We start from the raw sequence: 18,526 nt of genomic DNA, 5'->3' as shown, positions 1-18,526 counted from the left end.
TGGAGCAAAGGGTGTGCTCCAGTTATCAGAACATCGCACTGCTGTGCCTCTCTGGGAAAACTTTATGCTGGAAACGAGGTTGTGGATGATTGTAGAGCCTCAGATTCAGCAGCAGTAATTTAGATTCAGTCCTGGTTGTGGAACATTAGACCAGCTCTTTCTGGAAGGACCTTGATGGTTCACCAAGCTGGTACCTGGACACCAATGCTGTTTGTGATTTTCATGGGTAAAATCTTTAGGCTCAGCTGAGGAATAGAGAATGTCTGATTTGGTCGTTTCAGGCTTGCATCGTTTTTTTGCAGCTGATGTAGGACGTAGGGATGGAACAAACCCAAGTAGGTGAGTTTGTATTCAGAAAATGGTGGAGAACACGGTGTAAACCCTTCACCTTGGCTAGCAGCTTGAAGGGCTGCAGGAAGAAAGCTGCAAGTATCTTGGATTTGTTCACAGGTGAAGGCAAAGTGGTGCAGTGTTGGGCATGTGCGAGACATTTGTAGTGAAGAGGGAGCATGTGAAGCTTTCAATTAACCTGCCGCTTCAGGGTAAAAATTGAAGAAACACCATTGGGGACAGAGTGAAGAGCTCAGACATCCAGCAGGAGCTTAGAATCACAGGTCCTTCACAATGAAAGGAACCTATTGAGGTGGTTTGGCCGTCTAATGCCTTCTTGACGTGTCTCAGAGTGCGTTAGGGGGATTAGACATCCCATCTGGCCCTGGAATGCCTCGGGAGAAGTCGGATATCAAGCCTGGGGAGAAGGAGTTCTGTGCTTAGCCTGCTGGAACCATGACTTGGACCTGAATTCAGGGCAGGAAATGGATGGCTAGATAGAGCTTAGCATGGTCCCTGAGGAGCAGAGCAAGTTTTATGACCCTGGGAAATCCACACAAAATTCTTTATGCAGAAACCTTTTGTATGAATTTAATTAGTACCCTTTCTCAAGTTAAGGATGTGATAGCATACACTGTTTTAATTCAAAGGCAGTGATATTTCTGTCCTGTAACCTTCTTGTAATTATTGTGTAGCCATGGCAGCACACAGTTGATGTCTGTGGAACAACGAGCAGCATAAAGTTCCAACAAACATCCAGAATGCTTGGTGGTGGAGCGGGGGTGGTTTTCCTCAAGACTCCCCTCTGACATGAGACAGAGGGAGTGGAGGGAGAGACAGAAAACGAGTGGGTGTGGGGCTGGGTCTGGTCCTGCCGAGCTGTGGGAAAATCCCACGTACTTTCTCCCCGACTCCTACTCATAACACACAGATGGAGGAGGGGAGGAGAGAAAAGTGAAGCGGCAAGAGGGATATGACAAGAAAAGGAGCGTAGACAAGAGAGGCAGTGGAGGAGAAGAAAGAATGGAGAAAGAAGAGAAGGGGTTGTAAAAGGGAAGGAAAGCAGAAGCTAGTGGGGACCAAAATAGTTTCTTTTTCCATCTTTCCCCATCTTCTCCCCTGCACTCAAGCTCCCTCTCTTCCCTTCCTCTCCCTCTTTCTTCTTTCCCTCTCCTGATTTCAATCTTTACCTCCTTCCCTATCTTTCTCTCCATCTCTTCCTTGCCTCTCTTCTCACCCCCCTGTCCCTGATGAAGTGCGTTGAAAAGTCTGGCGTAGGTCCCTTTCTCTTCAATCAGAAGATGGAGAGATTGTTTTGATTGCTCAGCCCACTAGCGCCAGAAGTCTTAGCGCCTGTTTCCTGTACACAGATTAGCTATTCTGAAAACTACTGCCACTTGGAGGACGTCCCTTCAAGGTTTTTTTTTTCCTCAATTCCAGGAAGGGACAGAAGTTCTTCTCCCGCTCGTGAAAGCATATTATTACTTATTTCATGCGGGAACCCACTAGAAACAGGCCTGTGGCTCATTTCGACTCTGCATCCCATATTTTAAGAAGTACTGGCTCAAAATGATGATAATTCTAAATCTAACAATTAGGGGTTTCAAGGGTCCTTCAAAGGTCCCTCCTGAGTCATCGCTGGATGATGATTATCACTTGCACCAGCTTTTTTAATCACTCCTTTCTTTTTGAAGGTTTAAGTTTACCTAAAGCGAGACCTTTTTCATCACTAACAATATTTGCCTTTTCCGTGTGTCCTCAGAAGTCCGACGTACTCTGGGTCTGTGATTTTTAAACTGCGTGTCAGCCTGGTCGCTGATTAGGAACACAGTAGAGCTGGTCATGTACTGCTGAATGTTTGGCTGTGAATTATAGTGGTCTTAAATCGCTTTTTTTGCACAATAAGTCGTTATTTTTACGATTTTATCTTATTTTCCCAAAGCGTGTCAGTGAATTTGTTACAGACTGTGTGTGTCTGTGTTTTTTTGTGCATGTAACCATTCTAAACTATAATCTACGTCACCAGATAGCAGTACTATGTACTTATGGACTATTTTGGGCGAGTTTGTAACCTGAGAAGTACTTTTTATGCGGTCACCACAGGGTTTTGGGGGAGTTCAAGTTCGGTAAAAGTTTAGACTGACTGAAAGCTGTGTGTGTGTGTGTGTGTGTTTTTGTGGGTGCGTGTGTGTCTTTGTGTGTGTGCGTGAGCATGCACAAATCAGTGTGAATGGCGTCTTTGTGAGATCAGTGCTGTTGGGATCTTTCTCTGGTAGGAGCATGGCAGGGTGGAAACAGTACTATAAGTCTGGCGTCTGGCAAATTAGTTGCATGTTTTTGAAAGTTTGTTGAACATTTGTCTGAGTGTGCAACATGCTGTATCTGTAGCCTCATGAGACCATTCATTTTTGTGGCAAGGAAAATCAAACATGACAAACCATTTTTAAATATTTATGACATGATCTGTACGAGTACTAGGTTTTCCCCCCTTTTACTCTACAATTTGGGATGGCCAGTTTCCCTTGTATACTGCATTCCTTCTAACTGTTCCCTCCAGTGTCACTTCCCAGAGTGCAAGACCTCGTTTTACTTCAAGTGAAGATCAGCTAGCAGTGTCTGAGGGCCTCCTTACCAGTGGCAAAGTATTATGTAACTTTCCGAAACAGACAATCCAGCATGTCCCAAGAAACATGTCCTAAAACAACACGTTTACCTTTAAGTGACAGAGCCCTCTAACGGCTGTAACAGTTATGGCTCTTGAATGATTTGTAACAGCTTTGGTAGGACTAATTATGTCATTCTGTTGATGGAGCAGCAGACCAGAAAATGCATATGTGTGCCGTTCAAAAGGGCAGTTATACAAAAACCTTGTTTGGTCGTTTAATTTGGAAGACCTGCTGAACAATTCGACAAACACGCAGCAATTTTGTGTGAATGTAGACGAGCTGTGAACTTTTTTCATTCTTTGTCACTTTTCAGTGTGTAACTGAGTGTGACAATGAATACTTTTGATTGGAAGCAGTCTGGGAGTGTACACATTGAGACTTTGGAGTGGGTATAAGGTTTAAACACATTGTAGGACCTAGCTTGTTTGAATGTTTTGGCCTTTAGACAAGTGTAATTAAACAAAATTAACCTTGAACATCCATAGAGCCATTTTTCTCAGCATTCAAACAAATGCTAAACCAGGTAACTGTGTCTTAGTGCAGATGTGGGTTAGCATGTCAGAAGAGGCTATTGTGTTAGCTGATTAGCCTTCCTCAGTGTAACCGCGCTGCAGAGGGCCAGCCCGGACAAAAATGGACACACACACACACACACACACACACACACACACACACACACACACACACACGCTCAAAGAGCCTGAAAGGAAATGAGTGTCTGTACAGGATGTGGTACCTCTCCTCTGATGCCCACCCAATGTCTTTGGCATGGCAGATAAAGTTATGTAATATACTGCATATATTCATCCACACAGGCGCATACAGGGGTCAGGCTAATCCGTGTTATGTAAGAGGACATAAGACCGAGAAGATGGATTTTCTCCACACAAAATTCTACCAGCATAATATAAAAGGGCTATACCCTAATGAACACCTACATATAACAGTAAGGTGGTGCCTCTGCTCCAGTACAAAGCCTTAGTGGGTCAGTTTAGTAAGGTGATTGCCGTGGAGTCATAATTACTGAGGCTCACATTAAACTGTAAACTAAGTCGTGAGATCAGGTTCAAGAGTTAAAATCCAGCCCAACTGAGATTTCAGCCCTCAGAAAATCACCTACCACTGTTATTTAGGAAAGACAGTGCCATGCATATCTGCATATGAACGCAGAATCCGCTGTCGAGGAGGAGATTTTGGGATCGGACTCAGTTTATAGTCCATTTGTAGCCCGAGTAGTATTGACCAATCATGTTCTAGCAGGCTTTGGTTGTCATGCTGGTAAACAGTACGTGTGGAGAGTGAAAGAGGCGTAACACATTGGCTGAAATGTGATGTCAGAACCCATCGGCTATCAGCTGATAAGGATTTATCTTTTTATGAGCTTTTTTAAATTCATCTGTATTCATATGCAGATATCTGTTCGTAGAGAGGTGCCAAAATGTCATCTTTGCATCTAAAGGAATGCACATTGGACTGTAAATAATGTGCTGCACACAGAGGAGGAAGTCTTGGCTCTGATATATATTTTCCATTATCCGGACATCTGCTGGCTACACCGGAAGCACTGCAAGATGGCCGTTGCCTCGTCCACAGACGATAGGTAGCCGGTGGTTTCTGAGATCGGCTATAAAGCGACTTGGATTAAAGATCTTAATGCATGAGATAGGGGAAATTGAAAAATGATGCGTGATTGCTGTATTTTCCCAGTGCCGCCATACTTGCTTTGACACGTGATTTCAAAGGAAGCCCATGATGATTGCTCATTCCTCATGTTGAAAATGTCCCATTGTCATTTTCAGTAAGCGATGCCATTCGCTTGCATGTATGTGTGTGTTCCCGCACACAGTAATCTGTCCAAATGTGAACGCCCCGTACAGAGGATGTGTGACGCTCTCAGTACAAAGGGTCTTTCTGCAGAGCTCCCTTCCACCTACTCCGACCGGCGCTGCCAGTAAGTCACAAGATAACGACGTTGACGCTGAACTTTTGTGTCAAAGAATGTGTCACTTGTTACACTTTTTTTCCTTTTTTCCTTGTTTTTGCGGTTTGATCTTGTGACATGATTTTTTTCTTTATGAATCTCATTTGAATAAAGTGACAGCTGCTCCTACATAGTGATTAACGCGAAAGTGTAAAATGGGTGTTAAACTCGGCAAAACATTTTATTATTTAGGATTAAGAACTGCACATGTGGTGGACACACATGGAGCAAAAGATCTGCACTTGGTATGATTGTGTCCCATAGGAGTTAGAACAGACCTGGGTAACATAGAGAGGGTTTATATTGTGGATTTAGTTATGCAAAAACACTGCTAGGGTGTAACCTGTGTTTGTACAACATCATCCTTTCACTGTCGTATTTTGAAATGAAATCATTGTAAAATTACCTCAATCTCTACTTAATAATGTGCGACCTTCCTGGAAGTTTCCACATCCAGGACTCCATGGGGTCTGGGGGCCCCATCTTGTTATTTAGCTGACACTCCACATATCCAGGGTAACTTATCATGAGTTCAGTGTCTTGCTCAAGAACAGTTCAACAAGACACATTTACAGTCAGAGCACCAAACTCGTGATTAATTAAGTTTCAGGGTAGTGTTTTTCGCTCAATTTTATGCCTTTCACCACGTTTAAGATAACCTTTGTTCTCGATCTTGTCCTTCGACACACCTCTTCTTGACCTGATTCCAGCACACAGAGGCAGTGTTCAGTCTAATAAAGACACCTGTGTTGCTCCACATGTGTGTGTTTGGCTGTTTGATAACAGTCTGTGCGCCATCAGATGCCACAAATCATCACCTTGAGTCATGCTGATGCCCCGAAGGAGCAGAGGCTACCCAGCCACCCACGCTCGGCCCTGCTCTGGCCTGTGCTTCCCTACGTAAAACAGTGCGCTGGCGATAAAGTTGATTTAGTTGTGTTGGCTCATCACCCAGCAGCTTGGAAAACACACAAGCCAAGCATGCATGCACACGCACACACACAGTGACACACAGTAACGCAGACTCTCTCCTCTCGCCAGTCACATGCTCTCTTTCCCCTTTCTCTCTCACCCCCACATAAACACACATACACACACTTGAACGTCAGAGGGGCCCATGTATGTCAGAGCTTTATCCAAACACAGCTACGGTTGCTACATGCTACAATTATTACCAGATGGACTCAGGGAAAACATATTACAGTAAGTCTGCTTTTTCATTAGCGCACTGCGCACCCTCCTATGAGACCGAGGGATGGAGGGAGAAGGAGAGCAAGAGAGACATTTCACAAAGTGTAATTCATTTAGAATTTAAAGTAGGGTACGACTGACTCTTGTCGACCACTGTGGTCGAATATTTCCATTTCCATTTTCTTCCATTTATTTCAAGGTCCTGTGAAATCCAAAATTTCTTTAATTTTTTGTTGCTATGTTTTCAAAACATCCAATTTTATGTCTGTGTATCAGTCCCACCCTCTCCTTCTTTCTAATCTTACACTCAGGGGAGCATAAAGAAATTCTGTTCCATCAAATGTGATGACAGAATGTGATTCTGCCCCCCGCCCCCCCCCCCAACCTACAACTTAGCCCTCGTCACTGCCAACAGTGCCGCCAGTGCCAACAGAAACAACAAAAGTAATAAGTGATAAATGTGATAATTGATTAATTATTCAGCTGGTTTATCAAGGCAAAATGTCTATTTTATAGCTGATTAAATAATGACTCTATAATGAAAATATTCCCCATCTATAACCCACATTAGTAGTATCATTTTTGCAATGTTTGCGATGTTGTCCCCGTCCTTAGCAGTTCTTTCCACTGCGGTGAGGTCAAACATCACACATGCATGAGGCGTAAACACGCCCTGTTTGCATCCTCTCCCCTCGCTCCCTTGCAAATGAGCTTGATGTCAAAGGCGAGCTGTCCACAGTGACAAGGTGAAGGCTAATGTCGCTCTGAAGTATTTGTGTTTTTGAATTCTCACATTAAGTCCCTCTCAGTGCTGATACCCTGACCTAACATCTCATTTCAAGCAGAAAGATGTCTTTATAATAAGATGCACATAAACACTTTTAACTTTCTTATTAGCATGCATGTTAGTAGCATTTTTCGCTCTTTAACATTTATTAATGTCTTATTCTGCATGACCATATTCTACAACTACAAGGCAATTAATTAAGAGCTTTCCCTCAATTGCCCTAACCCCCAGAATAAGGAATTGCTTTATAATGACTAATAAAGAGCTATAATACACCAATAATGCACATTCAGAAAATACTTTGACAAATATAACATTATATAATTTGCCTTTTTCTTCACACACACATGTTAGTGTCATCATGCATCACTGGTGCTAAGCATGCGTGTATTTATGTCCTGACGTATGCTAGCTATGTCTGCTTGACATCAAATGCTCTGCTAATTATAACTGTGTGCTCTACTCACAGGGATGTATGTCAGCTATGTACAGACGCATCACACCTCCTATACTTCCTTTCTGGACATAGTTTCTTTGTGTCTCACACACACACACACACACACACACACATGCACATACATATTCAGCTCTATTCATAGTTAGTCTAAAGCTCCCTGCTTCTTTACAGGCTAAATTCAGAAGCTTTGTGTCAGTCAGTGGCTTGACTTATAACCTCGCCTGCTAACCTTCCCAACCCTCGCCCGAGTGTTTGAAAGTTTTTCTCCGTTGTGGATGTGTGTATATTTGGTAGTACAGATTCCTGGGTAGCTATATTTGTGAATAATACCTTACCTGACGGCTGTCCTGAGGGTTACAAATTATTTTGCATTTTTCTTGTCACAAGACTGGCATGTTCACTACACGACGCATAACGGTGGTCATAGTGGATACTGTCATTTTGTTAGTCCTCTTCTTTTCAACTTCAGGGCATTTCTTCATGAGCAATCTGTGTTAGTAGCTGCAGTCAGGGTCTGGCCAGAGTCATGCGTCTGCACTCGCTGAGCGCTGACTAACACAAACATAAATGAAAACATTAGAAATTAAGGTAGTGTGACAAATATAATAACACAGAACTTGTTGGAAAGGGCCCCGGGTTTATCCTGTTTGATACCTCCCGTATACTTTATGCTTAAAAAGTGGTTTGTCATTTGGGGAAAGAACAAGAGCGTCATTTCTCGGAGGCAAAGTATGACTTGACGATTTGAAGTTAAAAATTGTAATTAACCTAGATCTTGAAATCACAGAACAGAGACATTCTCAGAGGCTATTTTTCCGTTAAAGTCCAGAATAGACCTAGTTTCCTCCATTTGTTCACCATTTTGTAAGAGTCTGTATTGCTCCTGGACGACAGAGGGGAAAAAGCCATCTGTTAAATAACACACATTCTGTGTCAGGGCAGATACTCATTCAGGACTTCGGTCAGGTGGGCCAACTATGTCATCATTCCTTTAACCCCCCCCCAACCCCCCTTTCTGTTTCTGTAGATGAGGTAATATGATTCTCAGTGCTAGCATAGCAGCTCAGTGTGTCCCTTATTACAAGGTGCTATCTTCAGCGAGATGCCAGTGGAACATAGATCTGGAGGCTCGATACACTACATTTAAAAACACACTCATCTTTAAATATGTCCTCAGTGATACATCCTGTTCTTTTGTCTCATTTTGTCCCCATAAGAAGCAATAACAGTACTGTTTTTAACTCTGCTTCTCCCTGGACTCGTGACTAGCTTGGTTACCTTTAGACTAATTTCACTTTTGCATCATTATATTTAAGGGTTTTTTTTAGACTTTTCCAACAGATTACATCGATGAAGAGGGCAGTGTGAAGAATAGCAGGTGATAAGATCCTGAATGTCTTTAGCGAGCACATTACTCCACAGGGATTCTGCTTTGGTGGGCTGTCTATTATTAATACACTTGTGCGCAGGGCTGGAGCCGGTGAAGAGGTGTACTGTAGGTGGGGGGCAGAGGGGACGCATTGGCACCCAGGACAGCTGTCTTACGTCTGGGGCCCAAAGAGGCTTCATTCAGAATTGCCAATCATCAGTCATAGGCGAGTTATTTTCATAAGGCATAAATAGGTTTTCCCAACTTTTCCCTCACTGCATGGGAAAACCTACAGCGGCCCCGCTCCTATACATGGCCTCTCCTCCCCGGCGCCAGTCAGTCCAGAGCGATGCCTTCTTCTGGCCTGGCAGCTGGCTGTATGCATGGATAGACGTTAAGACAGACAGATGACTGGGTTGCGACAGAGTAGTAGGCTGGTCGTCCCTGTTTAGCTCCTACTCTTCTTCCTCTTCGGTGGCTTTTAATGACTATTTCTGTATCTGTGTCAGCGTTGCACTTTTAGAAAGGACTTTCACCTCCGAAGGCTCCGCTCACACATCACAGGGATCGTTTGGCTGCAGAGGCGTATCATCCAAAGTATGCAGCTCTAAATGAAAATGCATTGTTTAACCTGGACATTATGATATAAAAGATAAAAAGATTGTTTTTTTTTTAGCAGCATTTTATATACTATATATTTCAAAGCAGCTTTATTGGCCTGTTTTAATGATGCCTTCAATTGGGGTCATACTTATTCACAAAAAGAGCCTTTTTGCAAACTATTTTAATGATATTGTGACATATAGTTGTGGTGTCAGATGGATTTTGGTTTAAATTTATTTATTTTTATATCTCCCGTTTTCTCCTCCTTAGACTGACATTGAAATGCAGAAAAAAACAAAGTCATTCACTATTCTTGAAAAGGGGACAAGAAGACATCCATTTTTAAACTCAATTGCCTAGCAACCTCGTTATCATCAGCCATAATGGCCTTGTGTATAACAAACGAAGGGCTCGGTCGATAACAGCATGTTGTTTCAGTTACGCGAGTGAAATGTGTTCCAGGAAGCCTGCTTTGAGAAATGGATGATTTTTGACACATAAACACTGGACAACAATTTCCCAAGCGATGATTTTACAGCTGGAAGTTATCATGCTTGCATTCAGTTTATCCTCCATGGCAATGATGTCCAGGTAAATGGTAAAAAAATACTGCGTTCATGTTACAAAATAATCCACCAAATTCAATTAGCCAAATTAGCATCATGCCTGATGACGTCCCCTTGAGGAAAATTTGAGCCATTTTCAGCTCTTGTGTGGCAAACGTATTGTGTACCAAGGTGTGCTGAGACTTTATGAGTCTCATTTGAACTGGTATTTGTCACCACCATCGCACATTGGATGGATGTTGTAGGATTATATTTTATGTGTAGGTGGAATTTTAGTTCAGTGTTACTGAAAAAAATACAGCCAGGAGGTTCAAAGAGAGCTTGAATAAGTTTGAAGATGCTGAATGATGAATTTGAAGGATGTTTACGTAACTGACTTTATCGTTAAGGTCAAGTGTCCCTCTGTATGCTGCTAGTGAGTTGATAAATCGTTTCATTGAAATCCCAGGAAGCGAATGTTATCAGTAGGAGAAGCACACATTGTGTCCTGTCAATGCTCTATTGTTTCACACACTCCGCAAGCTAACATTCACTCCATATATTTAAGACCGTGAGCTGAGCACAGAGCATGTAATAAGTGTAAGTCAGTTACTTCAAAAGTCCTACTTTCTTGTTTGTGCTAATGCCTACACACAACATGTTGTGTGCATAAACTGAATAGGGTTACATTTGTGCTGTATGTGCATTAAAAAAAAAAACAAAAAAACTGCCACTTAGTTGAAGTATTTTCATGAATCCTGTGCAGGAGTCTTTATTCCCCTGTTCCTGGTTTGGATAATCTTTGATACAGAAAAACGCTCCAGCTGCATCAAAGACGGAGATAAGTGCTGGTGTGTGTGTGTGTGTGTGTGTGTGTGTGTGTGTGTGTGTGTGTGTGTGTGTGTGTGTGTGTGTGTGTGTGAGAGAGAGAGAGAGAGAGAGAGAGAGAGAGAGAGAGTGTGAATGTGAGTGTGAGTGTGAACGTGCATGTCTGTGCCTGCATGTGCGTGTCTGTATCTTATATAGCCTGATTCTAGCCTGCCTGGCTGGTCACAGGTAATCTGCCCTGGAGCCTCTGGCCTGAAAAAGAAACACACACACACACACACACACACACACACACACACAGACTCGTCACAATGCCAGTTCTTATCTTTTTCCCCTGATGCTGTTCTGTTCAGCACATGGAAGACAGTGATAGCATCAAGCCTCTGGTTCAGATAATTACTCTCTCTCACACACACACAGACATAATGCATGTATATACATATACACACACACACATTTGGCAGGTTTGTTCCCCAGTTTCTCTGACTAACCAACACTTCTGCCCATGCACACACGTCTGTGACTGCCATCATTTCCTCTGACCTATTTTTCATGTGAAAACAAAATCACTTTAATGACGTTAAGCTAAGAATTAGAAACTGCAGATTATCCTACACTGAATGTCTAAAAATATGGTGACACTCATTATTGAACCATTGGAAAATCTAAGACGACCAATTGAACTGTTTAGTGTTCAGGAACATCTGTGTGTGGCCTTTTTGTCCTCATGGTTCCCAGTATGGCCAGTATGAAGTCCAAACGTTGCTCGAGTGTTGACAGTAGTTTTGGTTTGCTTGATGAACTGATTTTCCAAAATGATCTGTCACAATTACCATCTCCTCTGTAAAGAAGAAGCTGTTGACAGTGATTGATTCACAAAGTGAAGAAGTCTTTGTAATGAAAGACTGTGACTGTCTGGTGCTCTTAGCATCAGATCAAAAGACTGCCTCGACTGCGGTTTACAAGGCACTGTTTGTGTGTGTGTTTGTGTGTGTGCGTCAGGGCATGTTGCTTCATAAAGATTGGATTGTTTGAATGTAATTTGCTCTCAGTCCCTTTGAGAACTCACATCTTTGAAAACAGCATAAAAAAGGAGAAAATGTTTTCATTTAGTTATTCTCTTGAACGGCATTTATCCCATATACGTGTGTGTGTGTGTGTGTGTGTGTGTGTGTGTGTGTGTGTGTGTGTGTGTGTGTCTCTCTCTCTCTCTCTCTCTCTCTCTCTCTCTGTCGTGCATGCACACATGATGTGCATGAGTTTGTGCACGTGCCCATGGGGCCCTGCTTGTGTTTGATTGCTCCTCTGACCACACGTCATTTGGCTTTGACTCACAGTTCTAATTAAACCTAGGGCAGGTCTGAACTGGCAACATACACACACACACACACACACACACACACACACAGCCTCTGAAGTTGATCTGTTATTGCCATTTGGTTAGTTGCACACTGAAAATGGTTCATTAGGTAGAGTTTATACTGGTTGCACACACGCACGTAATGCCTCACCAGAAGCAACAGCAACTGAACTAAACTGTAAAGGACTTTTCTTTTTTCTTTTTTACAGAGATAAGAATAAAAAATAAATAAAAATCAATCAATATTCCTTTTATTTGTCCCGCGAGGGGAAATTTCAGAATCTTTCTAATGTCACGCATATGTGATTCCGAACTACGTCAACACTATGTTTCACTATGTAGTATTGAAGTATGAGGGACTTGTGGTGTTATGAAACACTTGTATGAGTCAGAGAATGTGTTGATAACCTTCTCTAGTATACAGGAAATGTGTCAGGGGGAAATGGGGACCAGGGGGAGATACAGAGGGAGAGAGGAAGAGGGAAGGGAAGGGGGAGATGAGGACTGACAGATTAAGTGAGAGAAAGAACAGAAAAGCAGAACCAGGCAGATGGAACAAGAGAGAATCCAAACTTCTAGGAGAGGATACAGAGAGGGGACATGTCAGCTGTTTGACGAAGAAAGTTCAAGAGCAGCACCTAAAAACTGAGGGAGTCGTTAGAAAATCAGTGGACGGGTCAGAGAAAGGCTGACAAGAGTCGTGGCTAGAAATGACAGCAATCCGGAGAATGTGAGAGCAAAAAGGGTCAATATTTAAGACGAAGTTGAGGACACGGACGGCGCGCTGTCCTGAGAAAGAGGGCGAGCTGTCAGCCGGCGTCTCAGGAGAAACAACAGGACCCAGCTGCTGCTCCGCAGGCCACCACACCCAGCTGAGAGAGACTCCATTTGTTGTTGTAGCTGGCTTTTATGACTCTGAGAGAGAAGAGGGAGAAAGGGGAGGTGGTGCTGGTGGCAGTCGAGTTTGACCGACTCAGAGTAAAGGAAAGAAAACAGGGAAGAGGAGCGAGCGTCCGCCCTTTATTAGGAAATGGGACGAGCAGGGAAAAGGCGGATGCTGCATCACTTCCTAGTTTGTCGTTTCTCTGTTATGAGGTTTGCTATCAGGGCCGGTGCTTTGTTTGATTACCCCAAGACTCAAGAGTTTATGAAAACACAGCCAGAGGACGTGACCCTGGCTGGGACCTACATGCTAACTGTGTTCCCACCAGAGCTCCTCAACGCCATCTCTCCTCTCTGATCGCCAGGGTCGAGCACTTTCACTCCCAGCCATGTCATCCTTCACTCGCCCTCTGATGGCCCTTTTCCACACCTGTTTTTAACCTGTCAATCACCCTTTGCCTTATCTCACTCTCTTACCTGCTCTCCTAATTTAAATGTGCCAGCACACCCATAGAAAGACCCAAGCCCACAGTAAACTGATCCTGCTAGCGAGTATTATCTGTGTAGCCAAAGCCTGCTGTTGCTTATTCATCCATACTGCAGAGCTCTATTGTTGTTTAAATACTTTTAAATTTCACATAAATTAGCTACACTGCACATGTTGCTTCATTACAATGAACATTGGCGCTGTAGTATAAATGTGTATTAATCCGCATCTTAAAATAGTGCCCAGCTCTTTTAGGATATTATTGAGCCTTTTTTTATTTTAAAAAAAAAAAAAACTGTTTGTAACCTGTTCATAAAGATTTACATCCTCGGCCGGAGCCATTGGGCTGAAATTTGTTTACTAGTAATCCGAGCCATATCCTTTAAAGCTTTGATGGCCTTTTCAAAGTCTGAGCTCTGCACTATATTAGCATTTTTGGCCTGAAGCAGTCGGTATCCTCCAATGGGACGGTGGAAATGCTTCTGAACCTCCCTTGAGACCCTTCCCCCGTCGCATTAGGGCAGGATGTGTTCCACCACTCCTGTAAATCCTAAACCTGCCACCTGACATTCGCACCGACTTCTCGCCATGATTGGCCAGCTGTGTGGAGGTGAGAGAGGAGCCAACTTCCATCTCTAGCTCCCCTTTTTTCTGTCGTGACACAACTGCTTCTGTCACTTTTCATGTCCGTGCAACACTGTGAATGTCTTCCAGGGAGCTCTGTCTGAAAATACGCACTGTAATCCCCGTATTTAAGCGATATCACGCCTCCCCCCCTCTCCATGATGGCTGTGTGTGTAGCAGTTTGGAATAACTGTAGACACTTTTGATTTCTGACGCCATGATCAAATGCGTCTCCACTGTCTGCTTTCACCCTGTATCTCCTATAAAGCACATCGCTGTCACGTCATGAAATTAAAAGCAGCCAATGAATCACATTTTCTACGCTGGCGGTGTTTGCTTGGTTCTGTATGTGGTGGGTAGTTTGGAAGAAGGAGAAAGAGCTGATGGTAATGTGTGATCAGACGCTTTTTATGCTCGCTATGGCTTTAGTGTTAAATGTGAGTATGTGGGTCAGTTCGATGTCTAACCCGCATGACATGTGCCGCTGAGAGGGCAGGTTAGGTTAGTAGGTGCTCCTCCTCTTCCTGTCTCCACCCATCTCCTCTTCCTCTTCCTGTCTCCAGCCTCAGTGGATAGGACGTCTACCCATGCACACACATAGTTACATGCACATGGCACACACACATAGTCATATCCAGGCTGTTCACTCTGTTCCCCCCTGAGAGCTGCAGGCCTGGAACAATGAGGACACCAGAGAGAACACAGACGATCGCTGCAGGAAATAGAAGAGCACAAAATGATCATTTAAAACACGGGCCAGGGGGGAGCTATCTAAATCTGTGTGATCTCAGTCCAGACATGCTGCATTATGAGGGAAACATTCGATGTGGAAACAGTTTTGATTTGGCTGGCTTGGTTTTTCTCGACATAAGGAACAGCTAGTGTGGTACCACGTGACGGGCTGCTGTGCTCTGTGGAGGTTTGAGTTATTGAGGCCTTGAGTTGTTGAACTGGGTTCGCAATATTTATGGGCAGGAAATTGAACATAAAGTCAATTTCAGGCTCTACAGCATCACCTGTGCAGTAGTTCTCATGCGAGAGACAATAGAGACACTGCCCTTCAGGCGAGGACACATTACAATGACTGAACCATTCATGTAGTAGATGGATCGAGGCGGTTCCAGACCGGGCAAGTTTATATGGCAGGGAGTATTTCCCATGATGCTTGAACATTTACGTTTTGGTTCAGACAAGTATTGTTCTCGTGGGATCTTGCAGAGATGTGATCATAGTCTGATGAGTTCTGCTGCGTGCGGAAGCTCTGCATGTTGTAGGTTCAAACAATGTTAAGGTCTGTTCCCAGTTTTAGGTGAGTCCCTCTACAGCCTGATCAGACACACCTACAGCTTCCAATCTAGATCACACAGTCCCAACATGTATCCACTGAGGCATCTGGAACTACTTTATCAAATGAGTGTTTTTACTGCCAAGCAATATTAGCCAAAAGCTCTGCTTATTGTGTGGAACTGTATATGCTGCCTGCAGACATTACTTTATTAAACAGAAGGCATTAGAGGCTTAGGGCCCCTCAGTAGTATGTTTTTACTGTTGGATTGCTTTGGATAGCCTGAAGTGGTAATGAGTAGAAAATGAGAGCAGTGTACAGAGAACATGATGGCCCTCCTCGCATGAGCTCTGTCATCTAAAGAGTGTCACAGTGGGAATATTTTACAGATTAGTCAGATTGAATGCAATTTTCGGATTAGAGAATAAAGCTTTGCAGACAGCGTGCTTTGCAGATCAAAAGAGTGCTGGCAACCGTGAGATGAGATGAAATAAACCACAAGTGTTTGTTTTAAGCGCAGTGGTTGTGGTAGTCATCAAAAACGCTAGTTGTCAAGTCAAATCTTGGGTGGGATTTGAAAAACAAAGGAAAAAAGTGCAGGTCATGCGTGACAGACTGGAGCTGCTGGGTGTCTGGGTGCCCTGGCAGACTGGATGGAGCTGACTTCAGTCATTTGAATACACCACCCCAAATCCAAGTCAAGTGCCTCCACTGCATAAGTCTCAACATGGCAAATCCATCAATCTTTTGACTTAAACAGCCCTCTCAAAACATGACCCATAGTCAGCGTCAGTGTCATAATCCCATTCCCAGGATTTGCTCCAGTCTTTGTGTCTCTCTTGCTGTGGTCCACCCTCACACCTTCGCTATGAGGCGCTCATAGGTCTGAGAGACAGAGACTCAGGTTGCAGCCTCTCATATTTTCCTGACTTTATAAGGGATTTGACCTTTTACCTTTTCACCCCACTTTAAACCGCCTCTGAAACCACCACACTGCAGATTCCTGCCACATTGTGCAGGAATGTCTGAGGGGAAGTCAGGAATGTAGTTGGGAATGCGGCGCTGCAGCAGCAGTTGGAGTTATGTTGGGCCGCATGAGGTCATTTTCTCAGCAGAAAGTGGGTACGAGCATGCACTCATCAGCATCTGTTTGTGTATAATTGCTGCATGCGCTTGTATGTGCATGTGTGTGTCTCTGATCATTTAAGTGTGTTACTGGAAGAGGAGACTCAGACAAAATACAGTTAATGCTTTTAATTCTAGTCGATCTTTCTTTACGGGAACATGACACATTGTCTTCCCAGAGCAAGATTTAAGTCTTGACAGTAATTTAACCAGTTACATTTCCACCAGGGTTTTGCTATTAATTGAGCAAGAGCCACAACACATCAGAAGTGTTTGACTCCTGAATAATTAGGGACTTTAAATAGACTTGTTGCCAGCCTGTTTTGCAACCCACAGAGACAAGAGGTCATTGTAGGACCCAGATTGTTAAAAAAAAAATCTCTATTGAACGTCCTGATACAGATATTGGCTTTATTTCAGTGTCTGTTTTAATTCATGCACCCACTGTCAGCAGCCCTTTGCACGCACTGGATGTTGCCCTTCGGGTGATGAATAGAGGAATCTACATGCTGTATTAATAATAAGCAAAGTTCCATCTCATACGTGATGTAATATTTCCAAGGGATTGGTCGCGATGGCAGCACCAGGGCACAAGTAGGATGCCAAGACATTATGTAAATGAGTAAATCTACTGAGCTTGGAGGCCCAACACAGCTAGTGTTTACACACCACGGAGGTCTGCAAACAGTAGCCCTGACAGGCCTCCCACATTACTCCAGATAACATGCAGCACTTCCGTACTGGTGACAGGTGCTGCTTCAGCTGCACGGGCTGATGCAGCGTAGGTTAGATCTCAGGCAGCTCTGGCCTGCTGGCTGGCACAGTTTTTAAACAGAACAACATAAAATTAATGTTTTGGTACCAAATGCAAAATCAAATACAGTTGTTTTTTGTTGGTTGTCCAGCTAAGCTTTGAGCTAAATGCTAACATCAGCATGCTAACGTGCTCACAGTGATAGTGCTAGCATGTTGATTATTAGCAGGAATAATGTTCACCAGTGCAGTTTAGCTTGTTACCATGATAACTATGCTAACTAGCACTGAGTTATTCAAGGGACCATGAAAATCTACACAATCTGTTGGCAGTCCATCAAGTAGTGGAAAAGAGGATTCATCCTCTTCATCATGCAAAAGAAGTCCTATCAAGAAAAAGATTTTGCATATATTTACATGGCCAGCTCAATCTGTGTGCCATTAAACGTGCTCACTATAGAAGGCCAGCGCCTTAGTGGAAGACATAAAAAAGGAAAAGCTTCATGGAAACATTATCTGCCGCATGAAAATGACAGAGGTGGTAAGATTCTCAATAAATCCAATTTCAAGTCGAGGGACTGCCGTAATCCTCAGAGCTCACATCCAGAAGATAAAACTCGAGCACTCGCTTTTTTTTATCTCCCTTACTTTCACACACCATTACGTAGTTTGAATTGAGCCCAAAGTTAAGATTGAAAACAACGCTGGAAGTTTGTCTTTTCTTCTTTTTCCCAGATAAAGGTTCAGGTTCCAGCTGAACCAGATAAAGGTTGTTCCCTCAGCCGTCCCTCAGGTGATTGTAGACCTTATCACGTCTTTTGTTCTTCAAAGTGCTGCCGTTTCACAGCTGACTGCTCCTCCATGCTAGAAACTGAATCCTCAGAAAGGCTACACCCAAACTGCATTATTTATTTACATCAACCACCCTGAACCCACGGTGTGTGTGTGTGTGTGTGTGTGTGTGTGTGTGTGTGTGTGTGTGTGTGTGTGTGTGTGTGTGTGTGTGCTTGAGTATTGTCAGTGTGGTGTATCAGTGGTTCTGCACATGTGGATGAATGGACATGTCATCCAGGGTTTCAGACTATTTTAGCATTATGATGTCACCACACACACACACACACACACACACACACACACACACACACACACACACACCTGCTGCTGTATTTGTTGTTTAGCTAAATTTCCAGTCAGGTCGGTGTGTTTTCTAGGTATTGTGTCTCCATGATGAGTGGATTGTGGTTTGAGGGGAA

General features: G+C 43.4%; 1 protein-coding gene across 2 annotated transcripts in view; it reads left to right on the top strand.

Moving 5' to 3' along the window:
• The window catches only part of atg7 (ATG7 autophagy related 7 homolog (S. cerevisiae)), a 59,422-nt gene that overhangs the window by 32,869 nt on the left and 8,027 nt on the right, over window positions 1-18,526 (top strand). The window lies entirely within an intron of this gene.

The sequence above is a fragment of the Chaetodon auriga genome, chromosome 2 (assembly GCF_051107435.1).
Source record: "Chaetodon auriga isolate fChaAug3 chromosome 2, fChaAug3.hap1, whole genome shotgun sequence".
Classification (NCBI taxonomy): domain Eukaryota; kingdom Metazoa; phylum Chordata; class Actinopteri; order Chaetodontiformes; family Chaetodontidae; genus Chaetodon; species Chaetodon auriga.
Note: the sequence above shows the minus strand (reverse complement) of the source record. Positions and strands in the feature narration are given on the sequence as shown.